Here is a 13,476-nt window from a genome sequence, read left to right as displayed (position 1 = left end):
CCACCCTGTATAATATCGCTATCTCCGCTTGCTGTATCTGACCTGTGCATTGCCCAGCCTAATGCAAGATGTTCTGCCTTTGACTGCCTGCAATTGCTAACCCTCACATCACTTAAACTGCAATGATCACCCAGATAACCCACTACCTATCTATCATCCTATGTACCTAAGTATCTACCACACCCTATGTACCATCACCTACTCCAGAGCAGAGCTACTAACATGGGAGTCCCAAGCCCAAGCACTACCCATGTGGGACACAGTCTCTACCCACATTTTGCTTCTCACCAGTAAGGGTTGGGGGACCCCTGGAAAATGTAGCCCCATGGGGAGAAGGGCTGGCGCACAAGTAAGACTCAAGAAGAAGAGCTTGCGCTCACCCATCCCAACCATCCCCTCTCCGTAACAAGATAGAAGAACTGCTTATACTACTCAGCAGTAAACACTCAATTGGCAGAAACTCCCCGTCCTCTGCTTCTCTGAGACCTGGCTAAATTACAACATTCCAGACACCTCCCTCCATTTGCTGGGATCGAGCCTTCTTTGAGCACACTGCAACCATGCACTCTCTGAAAAAAAAAAGGTGGTGGTATATACTTCTTCATTATCGATACTTGGTGCACTAACATGACCATCCAGAACAAAAGTTGCTCACCAAACATTGAACTCTAACTCATTAACTGCAGGCCATAGTATTCTCCCAGGGAGTTCTCCTCCTCCGTACTCGCGGGAATCTACATCCCCTGATGCCAACACCAAGAATGCCAAGAATACCCAGCACATACTCATTATCCCACTGTGAGAGACATCCCTCCTGGACCCTCTCTTTATCATCTTAGGAGACTTTCATTGCACAAACCTCTGCCAGGAGATGCCTCGCTACAAACAGTATATTACTTGCCCCACCAGAAACCAAAACACCCTGGACCATTGCTACACAGCCCTCAAGGCCACTCAACAGGCAGTCCTGGGCAACTTTGACCACTGCCTAGTTCACCTCATCCCCACATACAGAAGAAACCTCTCTCACAAAGTGGACAGAGGAGGCAAAACTACAACTTCAGGAGTGCTTTGACTTGGTCAACCCTCGAGGCTCCATGCCTGGATGTATGGACTGAGAATGTGACCTCATATATCAGCTTCTGCGAGGAGTCATGCATCCCCACTAAAACCTTCAAAGTCCCAATAACAAGCCCTGGTTCAGCAACAAGCTATGCCATATCTGTAAGAACAAGGAGGAAGCACATAAGTCTGGAATCTCAGAAGAATTCAGGGAAGCCATGAACATCCTAAACCGTGAACTCAAGGCCGCCCCGTCCCTGAGCATCAAACTAGATGAAGAGCTCAACAGGTTCTACTGTAGATTTGAGTACCTACCCATCCTCCGAGAGGACTGATTGCCTCCCCCCTAGATCCCTGGCCTAACCATGGTGTTTCCTCAATCTGCCTGAGAACCTGCCATCATTTCAGTCCCCAAAAAGCCAGGTGTCACAGATTTTAACAACTTCGAGCAAATATGCAACTGGTGTAAAGTCAATAAGCTTGTCCTAAATGAAGCAAAAACTGTTGAATTGACTATGGACTTTAGGAAGCAGCCTCCCTCAGTCTAGTCGTAATCAATGGAACTAAGCTCTCCAGGGTTCAAAGCATCCTGTTTCTTGGAACTACCATCGCAGATGACCTGAAATAGGAGAACTCCACCACAACACAGTAGGCCCAGCAGAGGCTGTTCTTCCTGAGACAACTAAAAAAGTTTGGTGTGCAATATAAGCAAGCTGCACTCACTACTGTGCACTCTGAAGGGCCACCTAATTCCTCTATATATTGGTGCTTACCAATCATAATACCCTGAATAGCAGGTTCACACTGAGCACGTTACAGACGTGACAGAGTCTGGAGACGGTGTGGAGAAAGGTCTGCTGCCTGCAACATTCTCCAGCATGACTGGTTTGACAGTGGGTCAGAAATGGTGTGGGGTGACATTTCTTTGGGGGGCGCACAGCCCTCCATGTGTTCACCAAAGGTAGCCTGGCTGCTATTAGGTACCAAGATGAGATCCTCAGACCCCTTGTGAGACCATATGCTGGTGGTGCTGGGTTCCTCCTAATGCAAGTCAATGCTAGACCTCATCAAGCTGGAGTGTGTTAGCAGTTCCTGCAAGACGACAGCATAAATGCTATGGACTGGCCCGCCCATTCCCCAGACCTGAATCCAATTGAGCACATCTGGGATATCATGTCTCGCTCCATCCACAAATGCCACACTGCACCATAAACTGTCCAGGAGTTGGCGAATGCTTTAGTCCAGGTCTGGGAGGAGATCCCTCAGGAGACCATCCGCAACCTCATCAGGAGCATGCCCAGGCATTGTAGGGACATCATACAAATGTCCACATGGACCAGCAAGTTGCAAATTTCTTCTGAACTTACAACATTTCTTTATTGGAATAAATCTTCGGCATAGGACACAAAAATATGACCAGTCCCAGGAACAATTAGGCAAATAGATAACCATCAAAAGATGGTCAATGGACATCAATAGCTGAGTTCCTCAGACCAGGTAAGTATATATTGCAGTTAGGCAGATAAAGGGTCACAAAGTCCCAACAAAATGGCGTCAGACACCGGTATAGAGCTGTTTCGGGCATTCAGCCCGTCTTCAAGGCAAACAAACGGACGGGCCGTTATGTTGGGACGTTGAAGAACTTGGTGACCCTTTGTCTGCCTGACTGCTATATTGTGAGGAAACGCGGAAAAGCCGCCGCAAGTACTCAGAGTCAGGCGGCTGTTTCCGCGTCCAAAACGACAGCACAACGCGGAGAAACCGCCGCATGCCGCTTGGGCAGAGCGGTGGAGTCCGCATTGGATGCGACAGGTTGCGCGCAGGACTTTGCCACTGATAAGGAGACGGAACGCGGGGAAGCCGCCGCTTGCATGGATAGCGGTGCGGCGGCTCCCGCATCCGGCTCAAAAGATATTTTGCAAAACATGTCTGGTACAGCTGGGACTCATAGTCCACACAGATTCAGAATGACGCGCGCGCTGAGAGGCAGGGCTTATATGACAGCCAGAAGAAGGTCAGCTGACCAAGCTGGTCAGCTGACAATTCCACCACATTTCATTGGTCCAGCACTTAGGGGTGGCGCTGGAGAGCGCTATAGTATATATACTGGGTGCTGGTCATTTCTCTGGTGTCTGGCGTTGCGATCACTACGTGGTAGCACTCAGACCCTGTCCATTCTGTGACATTAGCTGTAATTATTTAGTCAGTTTCCTAGGTGTTGACGGCTAAGGATTTCACACCTTAGACTAGGAATTGTGATTATCTGTTATGACCTTCTGCTTGCCTGATGTAACGTTCGGTGAAGCACAGAGAGGATCTGATTACCGGTTATCTGCAGTATCACAGGGAATACAGATGTATACCAGATTATAAGTGATCTGCAGTATCACCGATAATCCAATATACTAGCTAACCTCTGTTCACCTGAGTAGAGTGTAGTGTTTGGTGTAACAGTAACACTTTGAGGACAAAGCCTCAGCGCAGTCAGGAGTACTGCACGGATTCCTTCCGTAGACCTGAACTCTCCAAGACGGGAGGAGTCAGGCTGACAGTAGGAAGGGTAGTCTGAAAGTAACCCTCAGGAGGAAGGGTCACTAACAGTGCGAGGAACCGCCTCTAACAGCAAGGTCGGTTCTCGAGGTCGGACAGGCCAGGTCGTACACACACAGACAGATAAAGTACAAGATCAGGAGGCAAAGGCGGAGTCAAAGTGCAGGCGGGGTTCGGCAACGGGGTATCAGATAGATCGAGGTACAAAATCAGGAGGCAGAAACAGAGTCTAGAAACGAGCCGGGGTTCGGCAACAGAGTATCAGAAATATCAAAGTACAAGATCAGAGTTCAGGAGATTGGTCAGGCAGGCAATAGGTCATAACAGATAATCACAATCAAACTAGTACTTTAGCTATCAACAGAATCTAGCTAAGTGTATGATTACAGCTCCAGCTGGTCCCGGCACACTTGCGGATCTGACTACGGATCTGGGTGCTCCCACATATGTGAACGCAACGCCAGACAAGAAGCAAGTGAACAACCAGCAGTATATATACACACTAGCCTTTCCAGCACCTCCCTAAGTGCTGGACCAATGGAGAGAGGAACCAGAGTCAGCTGACCAGCCTGGTCAGCTGACTACCCCTGGCTAGCCCAAAAACCCTGCCTGAGTGCGCGCGCGCGCGCGCGTCACTCGAAATCTAGAGGAACTACGTGTCCCAGCCACACCAGCCCCGCTCTGTGGCACCTCTGCGGCGGGGGCATGCGCGCTAACCGCCGCGTCTGATGCGGCGGTTTCTCCGCGCTCCGTGGATCCCTGCCTGGAGACAGCCGCCTCATACTGAGAGGAGGCGGCTACCTCTCCGTGTGTGGGGTCAGCATGCGCGGAAGGAGCCGCCCGCCGCTGGCTCATGGCGGCGGCTCCTCCGCGTTTTCTCACAGTACCCCCCCCCCCCCGAGGAGTGGACTCCGGATAACTCCTACCAGGTTTCCCGGGGTGTAGGGCATGAAACTCCTTTCTACATTTTTTCTCAATTCCCCGGTACCCATTGTCTCTCCTCAATGCCGTACCCTTTCCAATGTACGAGATATTGCACAGAGTTTTGTACAAGGCGTGAATCTAACATTTTTTCTACCTCGTACTCAGGTTGGTCATCTACCACCACAGGAGGAGGAGGAGGAGTGGGACCCACATGGACTGCTGGCTTAAGCAGGGATACGTGGAAGGACCTTACCCCACGCATGCTGGCGGGAAGATCAACGGAATACGTAACATTGTTGATCTTCTTGGCCACTGAAAATGGACCCACAAACCTGGGGCCCAGTTTGGCAGATGGCTGCTTCAGGGTCAAGTGACGTGTGGACACCCAGACTAAATCCCCTGGCTGAAACTTCCATTCCACGGACCGTCTCTTATCTGCTTGACCCTTCTGACTCTGGAACGCCTTCTGCAAATTCCCCTTAACAATTCCCCAATTGTCCCTGAGTGACCTCTGCCAATCCTCTAGTGCTGGAAATGGAGACGAGACAACTGGAAAAGGGGAGAATTTGGGTGACCTCCCTGTCACAATCTGGAATGGAGAAAACCCAGATGAGGAATTCTTCAAATTATTTTGGGCGAATTCCGCGAAGGGCAGAAATTTCACCCAGTCACTCTGTGCCTCCGCAACGTACCATCTTAGGAATTGCTCCAAAGACTGGTTAATACATTCTGTCTGTCCATTAGTCTGTGGGTGGTAGCCTGACGAGAAAGACAATTTCATGCCCATTTGGTGGCAAAATGCCCTCCAGAATCCAGACACAAATTGGACTCCCCTATCAGACACAATGTCTTCCGGAACGCCATGCAGCCGGAAGACGTGAATGATAAACAATTTGGCCAGTTCTTGAGCCGAGGGGAGTCCTTTCAGGGGCACAAAATGGGCCATTTTGCTAAACCGGTCGACTACCACCCAAATAACAGACATGCCCTCAGACCTGGGCAATTCCCCCACAAAATCCATGGACAAGTGGGTCCATGGCTCACTCGGGGTGGGCAAAGGCTGCAACCTTCCTACAGGTGCCAGCCGGGAGGGTTTACTCTTGGCACATACCGCACACTCCCTGACATACTCCTTGCAATCAGTTGCCAACGAAGGCCACCAAGCACACCTGGCAATCAGATCCTGCGTTCTGGCAGCTCCAGGGTGACCAGCATTCTTATGGGCGTGAAAGAGTTGCAGGACTTGTAAACGATATGGCAGAGGAATAAACATTACCCCTTCGGGTTTCCCCTCAGGAACATCCTGCTGGAAGGGACCCAAAATCTCTGTCCAATCCTCCCAAGTCTCCGTGGCGGCTAACACTAATTTCCGCGGGATGATGGACTCAGGAGCGGGGGGCTGTGCTGTCTCTGGTTCAAAACACCTGGAGAGGGCATCTGCCTTGACGTTTTTGCTGCCTGGAGTGTACGTGATTATAAACCTGAACCTCGTAAAAAATAAGGACCACCGGGCCTGACGGGGACTTAGCCTCTTAGCCCTGTCGATGTATTCCAAGTTCTTGTGGTCGGTGTAAACTGTGATTGTGTGCTCTGCCCCCTCTAACCAGTGGCGCCACTCCTCAAATGCCAATTTAATAGCCAGAAGTTCCCGGTTGCCTATATCATAATTTTTTTCTGCAGGTGAAAACCTGCGGGAAAAGTAAGCACACGGGTGTAATCTGCCCTGCAACCCAGACCGTTGAGACAGCACCGCCCCCACCCCAACTTCCGAGGCATCAACCTCCACGATAAAGGGGAAGGACGTGTCCACATGTCTCAAAATTGGTGCTGAGCAAAATAATTTCTTCAAATGAGCAAATGCCGCCACGGCTTCAGGAGACCAGTGATTGGTATCCGCCCCTTTTTTCGTAAGACTGGTAAGGGGGGCAACTAACGTGGAATACCCCTTAATGAACCTCCTGTAATAGTTCGCGAACCCTAAAAATCTCTGTAGGGCCTTCAACCCCACTGGCTGCAGCCACTCCAGCACGGCTGTGACCTTGGCAGGATCCATTGAGAGGCCCGAGGTGGAAATTACGTAACCTAGGAACGTAACTGTGGTCACTTCAAAAATACACTTTTCCACCTTAGCGTAGAGCATATTTTGTCTTAGTTTGTACAGGACAAATTTCACGTGAACTCTGTGCTCGGAGAGGTTATTGGAGTAGATCAGTATATCATCGAGGTATACCAGTACGAACCTACCCAATACCTCCCAGAATACCTCATTGATTAGTTCCTGGAAGACGGCTGGCGCATTGCACAACCCGAAGGGCATCACTAAATACTCGTAATGCCCGTCGGGTGTGTTAAAGGCCGTCTTCCATTCATCGCCCCTTCTAATGCGGATTAGGTTGTACGCCCCCCTCAGATCCAACTTAGAGAAGATCTTTGCAGTTGTGACCTGCGTGAATAAATCATCTATCAATGGTAACGGATAGCGATTTTTTACCGTGATTTTATTAAGACCCCGGTAATCGATACAAGGTCGAAGACCCCCGTCTTTCTTCTTAACGAAGAAAAAACCGGCCCCAGCAGGCGACCGGGAGGGCCGGATGAACCCCTTGGCCAAGTTGTCACGAATGTATTCCTGCATAGCCATCTTCTCGGGACCAGACAAGTTATACAGGTGACCCCTAGGGGGCATAGAACCAGCACGGAGATCGATGGGGCAATCGAACGGGCGATGAGGAGGTAATTGATCAGCAGCCTTGGGGCAAAATACATCAGAAAACTCGGAATAGACCTCGGGAACACCCTCCACGTAAATCTTGGTCTGACCCAATGTTACCTTCCCTAAACACTGTTGGTGACAATGATCGGACCATCTGGTTACCTGACCCGTAGCCCAATCTATTTGTGGAGAGTGGACTTGTAACCATGGCATGCCTAGGATGATAGTGGAGGTCGACATGTGTAACACCAAAAATTGTAGTTGTTCCCCATGCAGTACCCCTATCGTGACCTTCACCTGCGGGGTCTGTGACAGGGGACGATTCCGTTGCAGAGGGGAATCGTCTACTGCCGTGACCTGAATGGGGGGACTTACTGGAGTGAGAGGAATACCCAACTCCTGAGCAAATTCAACATTCATAAAATTAGCCGCTGAGCCAGAGTCAATAAAAGCCTCAGTGGTTACAGACTTAGTATCCCATGTAATCGCACAGGGGAGAAGTAACTTCTTCTCTTTTTGGGGTGAGAATGATGTGCCTAGGGTGTCACCCCCCACTACTCCTAGGCAGACCCGTTTCCCGGCTTGTTAGGGCAGTCTCGCACTCTATGCCCTGTTTCTGCACAATACAGGCACAGTTGTTCTGATATTCTCCGCCTTCGCTCCACCTGGGTCAGTTTTGATCGCCCAATTTGCATCGGCTCGGGTGGGGGCAAGGCCGGAGGAGGTGAGACAGGCGGAGATGCCGTTACTAAGGACGCAGCAGAAGGTGCCGCATACGAAGTCACCCTGGCACGGTGACTGCCCCTAGTCTGCCTCTGATGGCGTAGTCGACGATCGACTCGGATGGCCGATGTTATGGCCTCATCGACTGTCTTGGGCTCGGGTAAGGTTAACATCAAGTCAGAGACCTCTTCCGACAACCCAGACAGGAAATAATCCATCAGAGCGAAATTGTCAAACCTGGCGGTAACAGACCACCTACGAAATTCTGCCGCGTAATCCTCGACCGACCCTCTGCCTTGCCGCAAAAGTTTGAGCTTCCGCTCAGAGGTTGCCGCAAGGTCAGGGTTGTCGTATATCACGGCCATAGCCTTAAAAAATTCCTCTACCGAGGTCAGAGCTGTGTCTGTGGGAGGCAGATTATATGCCCAGGACTGGGAATCACCAGTTAATAGTGTTTTAATGAAAATGACCCGTTGGGTCTCAGTCCCCGAGGATCGGGGTCTCAACTCGAAGTATGATAACACTCTACTCTTGAAATTCCGGAAGTCAGACTTGTGGCCGGAAAATTTGTCTGGTACAGGCATACGTATGTCATCACTAGGAGGGGATCGCACTGAATCAACTGACGTCTGGAGGGTTCGCACAGAGCCTGAAAGGGAATCAATTAAAGCTTTGTGCTGGCCCAGTGCTTGATGAATGCTATCCACCGAAGTGGCAAGCACAGTTAGAGGGTCAGTGCTTGCGTCCATCTGTATTTTGGTCTGGCGTTCTGTAACGTTCGGTGAAGCACAGAGAGGATCTGATTACCGGTGATCTGCAGTATCACAGGGAATACAGATGTATACCAGATTATAAGTGATCTGCAGTATCACTGATAATCCAATATACTAGCTAACCTCTGTTCACCTGAGTAGAGTGTAGTGTTTGGTGTAACAGTAACACTTTTAGGACAAAGCCTCAGCGCAGTCAGGAGTACTGCACGGATTCCTTCCGTAGACCTGAACTCTCCAAGACGGGAGGAGTCAGGCTGACAGTAGGAAGGGTAGTCTGAAAGTAACCCTCAGGAGGAAGGGTCACTAACAGTGCGAGGAACCGCCTCTAACAGCAAGGTCGGTTCTCGAGGTCGGACAGGCCAGGTCGTACACACACAGACAGATAAAGTACAAGATCAGGAGGCAAAGGCGGAGTCAAAGTACAGGCGGGGTTCGGCAACGGGGTATCAGATAGATCGAGGTACAAAATCAGGAGGCAGAAACAGAGTCTAGAAACGAGCCGGGGTTCGGCAACAGAGTATCAGAAATATCAAAGTACAAGATCAGAGTTCAGGAGATTGGTCAGGCAGGCAATAGGTCATAACAGATAATCACAATCAAACTAGTACTTTAGCTATCAACAGAATCTAGCTAAGTGTAGGATTACAGCTCCAGCTGGTCCCGGCACACTTGCGGATCTGACTACGGATCTGGGTGCTCCCACATATGTGAACGCAACGCCAGACAAGAAGCAAGTGAACAACCAGCAGTATATATACACACTAGCCTTTCCAGCACCTCCCTAAGTGCTGCACCAATGGAGAGAGGAACCAGAGTCAGCTGACCAGCCTGGTCAGCTGACTACCCCTGGCTAGCCCAAAAACCCTGCCTGAGTGTGCGCGCGCGTCACTCGAAATCTAGAGGGACTACGTGTCCCAGCCACACCAGCCCCGCTCTGTGGCACCTCTGCGGCGGGGGCATGCGCGCTAACCGCCGCGTCTGATGGACTCTGCATCTGCCTTCTGATTCTGTACCTCTTTTATCTGATACCCTGTTGCCGAACCCTGTTTGTCTGTTACTCTGCATCTGTCTCCTGATTTTGTACCTGATCTGTCTGTGTGTTAACGACCTGGCTTGCCCGACCTCGAGAACTGGCCTAACTATTAGAGGCAGTACCCAAAGCTGTTAGTGACACCCCCTCATTGGTGTCACTCACGCTCTGACCTTCCCACGTCCTGCCTAGCTCCTCCCCCGGGAGTATCTAGGTTTGGGAAAGGATCCTCCTCCTGTGCAGTATCCCTTACTGCTGCTGTATCTATTCCAGAGGTACAGCTCTCAACGTGTTACTGTTACACCAAACACTCACTTCTTACTCAGGTGTCCAGAGGTTAGAGATATATCTGATTATCGGTGATACTGCAGATCATCAATAATCGGGTATATATCTGCATTCTCGGTGATACTGCAGATCACCGGTAATCAGACCCTCTCTGTGTTACAATGATCGTTACATATATATTCTTAAAAAACACAAGAAAAGCCCATACCAGTATTGCTGCTCAAAATTGCAATATTTTTTATTCAATAATTCCAAAAACCATTCACCAATAGTTTACAAAAAATGTCAGTAATATCACTCACATTACATCAAAGATATACATTGGACAATATGTCGCTATATTAGTGAGCAAAAGGTCTCATCTAAATTTAAAAGTATTTTTTATAATTGGTATGATCTAATATAGTCTTTTCATGTGTTCATATAATGTGGCAATATTGTAATTGGATAGTTGTATTTGATTTTGAAGATACATTTCAGATAATATGATAGGACATAAGACATAAAAAAATCAGCTTTGCAATGTTTATCTTCTTGATTTATATTTTGTCTATTTGAAATGCTATATCATAATTGACCACAAGATGTCACTAATATTCATCAATATGCTAAAACCTCTTTTCAAAAAAGCCCACTAGATGACATTTATATGGCAATGTGCCAGCTTCAATAGTATAAGAGGACGGTGACAGCATAAGTCATGACATAGGACGACCTGAGAAAGTCCCAGGGAGCGGGACGAAACGCGTAGAGGTCATGCTACGCTACACCCACTAGTAGGAGTCGCCATGCTACCCAGTTCCGAGCCAAATGACACAGTTTGAAATACTGCATACAGAGATGAGTTCCGGATGAAATCTGAATGAGTTTCACTCGGATTTCATCCAGATAATTAGTGCAGCTGATGTGGCAGGCAATAGGGGGTTAAACTTACCGAGAAGCCGTCTCCTTTAATCTGTCCCATGTTGCGTCTCACGATGCGTTCCAAGCCATGGTCACGTGACTACAAACACTTCCTCCTTCTGGGTTGAAGGAGGAAGCGTAGTAGTCACGTGACACGGCTTGGAACGCATCGTGAGTTGCGACGTGGGACAGATTAAAGAAGATGGCTATATATATATCACTAGGCCTAAGGCCGTTTAAAAATAGTTGCTAGGCTTTCCTCAAAAGCCATGCTGCACAGACGTGTGCGCGCATGACCACTCTCCCCCACCGCGCGCAGGCATGGCCGCGCTCCCCGCCGCGGAGAGCACACGGCAGCGATCCCCAACGGCCGCACGCACCCTCTGTCCCCTTCCTCCTCTTGTCGGCTACACATGCGCAGTAGTGCAAAACCACGGACACACGGACAGGAGGAGGATGACGCAAGGACAGAGGGATTTTATTAGATAGGATTATATATGATATGTATAGAGAAATCAACAATATCCCTGCATACCTCCCAACTTTTGAAGATGAGCAAGAGGGGCGTTTAAGCCACACCCCTACTTTTGCAAGCTGCCGATAAGTGGGCGTGCTCATGACAGATGTGGGTGGAGCCAGCCATAAAATAATGGACCCATGGTCTCTCCCCAAACATTCTTAGGCCCCTAAACATATACAGCCACAAAACCATACACAATATTGCAGCGCTACTTCCAGAACCACACAGAGACACTGAAGTGAAAAATAAATGATGATATGATTTGTATGTGTAGTACAGCTAAGAAATAAAACCTTAGGAGCAGAGACATAAGTCTAATGTTGTTTCCAGTACAGGAAAAGTTAAGAAACTCCAGTTATCTATGCAAAAAATCCATTAAGCTCCACGACTTTCAAAGTCGCAGAGAGCTGTGTGTTCTGAAGCTTGTTATCTCAACTGTCAATATTTTATTTTTCTCTGCAGGGAAGGGGTTCAAAAGTTCACTTGACTGCTCTGCAAAATCATTTAGAATGCTAAATAGTGTGTAAACTGCAAATATTAGAGAATGATGTAATGTTATAAAAAAAAACTATATAACTGAAAATAAAAATATGAGAGTATTCTTTGTTACTAATATCCTAGTAATTATCCATACTACACATACAATTCATTATATAATTTTTTTTTTCGCTTCAGTGTCTCTTTTAAATGACCTGTTACCTCCAGAACAATCTGTAATATGGCAGTGTTACCCAAATCCACATGTAATATGGTAGCGTTATCTCAAGAACCACATGTAATATGTCAGCGTTATCTTAAGAACTACATGTAATATGGCAGCATTACCCCCAAAATCACACTGTAAAGTGGGACATGGCATGCTGGTTCTTTTAGTTCTCCAACATACAGCTCAGGCTCTTTACAGTGCTTCTGAGTGCTTTAGCCTAATAACAATCCCTGTAAAGTCAGCTCCACTTCACAAGACAGGCTGTCACTCACCTATGCAGCAGGACAGCAATGCCACCTCCTCCCTTCTGTTGTACGAGTCAAATGAGACACTGCTGCTCTACTGCTTCCCCCCTCCTCACTCACTGTCAGACTCCTCACACAACACAACAAGCTGCTTTTCCCTAATGATGACCTCTTCACCTTGCTCGCTCTCCTCTCGTTTCTCCTCCTACTCAGACTGCATGCTGTGTGTGTAAACACACAGTACAAACATGTCGCCCCTGTAAGCTCTGTGCCTGGTGCAAGTGTTTAACCTTGCTTCACAAAAGAACCAGCTCTGTCTACAGCTCGCTGAAATAGGGCAGTGTCGCCAATGAAGAAATGATGGTCCACTTCCACTAAAAAAGGGCGTTCTAAAAAGCTGTGTACAATTGTTGTACAAAAATATTTGAGTGAGTAAATAGATTACATCCTGCATAAGTAAAATTAATAACAATTGCAATTATTTTTGTCTACATTGCTTTATTCATTTGTTGAATGAATAAGTCAGCAAGAAGTTGGTGTGTGGATCGTTGTTCTATTGCACACTGTATATCATTTTGGGTAGATGGCTTTGAAGTGTGCACCCATCTGGGCTTTGTTTTGGGGGAAGAGTGAGCTGGGAGAAAGCACTTCTGTTGCAGGATAAAAATATGTATTGCAAATGCGTTTCAAATCCCATGGTCATCAACAGCGCAGTTACACTGCCCTACTGATTCTGCTTCTGAAACTGGATATTATACTGCAGTACCTTCCTTTGTTTACATAAAGCAGCCTACAAACAGGCCCATTTTCTGTGCATAAGGTGCAGAAATTAGGCCTGCTCTGCTGCTACCCTGTCTTTTATAACTGCAGTTATAAACTAAACTACTGAAAAAAAGCATTTAACAAGCAGTACTTTATCTGGACTGCTGCGAAGAGTTCCACTTTAAAGCCGCATCTACACGCGTAGATGCGGCTCCGATCCGGCGGCTCGATTAGCCGCCGGATCGCCTCTTCCGCGTCCCTGCCGCGTCCCCGCTCG

General features: G+C 48.2%; 1 pseudogene; it reads left to right on the top strand.

Annotated features, from left to right (window-relative positions):
• Nucleotides 1-13,476, top strand: part of LOC137534269 (zinc finger protein 721-like) — a 377,767-nt pseudogene that overhangs the window by 201,723 nt on the left and 162,568 nt on the right.

This window comes from Hyperolius riggenbachi, chromosome 10 (assembly GCF_040937935.1).
Source record: "Hyperolius riggenbachi isolate aHypRig1 chromosome 10, aHypRig1.pri, whole genome shotgun sequence".
NCBI classification, from domain to species: Eukaryota; Metazoa; Chordata; class Amphibia; order Anura; family Hyperoliidae; genus Hyperolius; species Hyperolius riggenbachi.
Note: the sequence above shows the minus strand (reverse complement) of the source record. Positions and strands in the feature narration are given on the sequence as shown.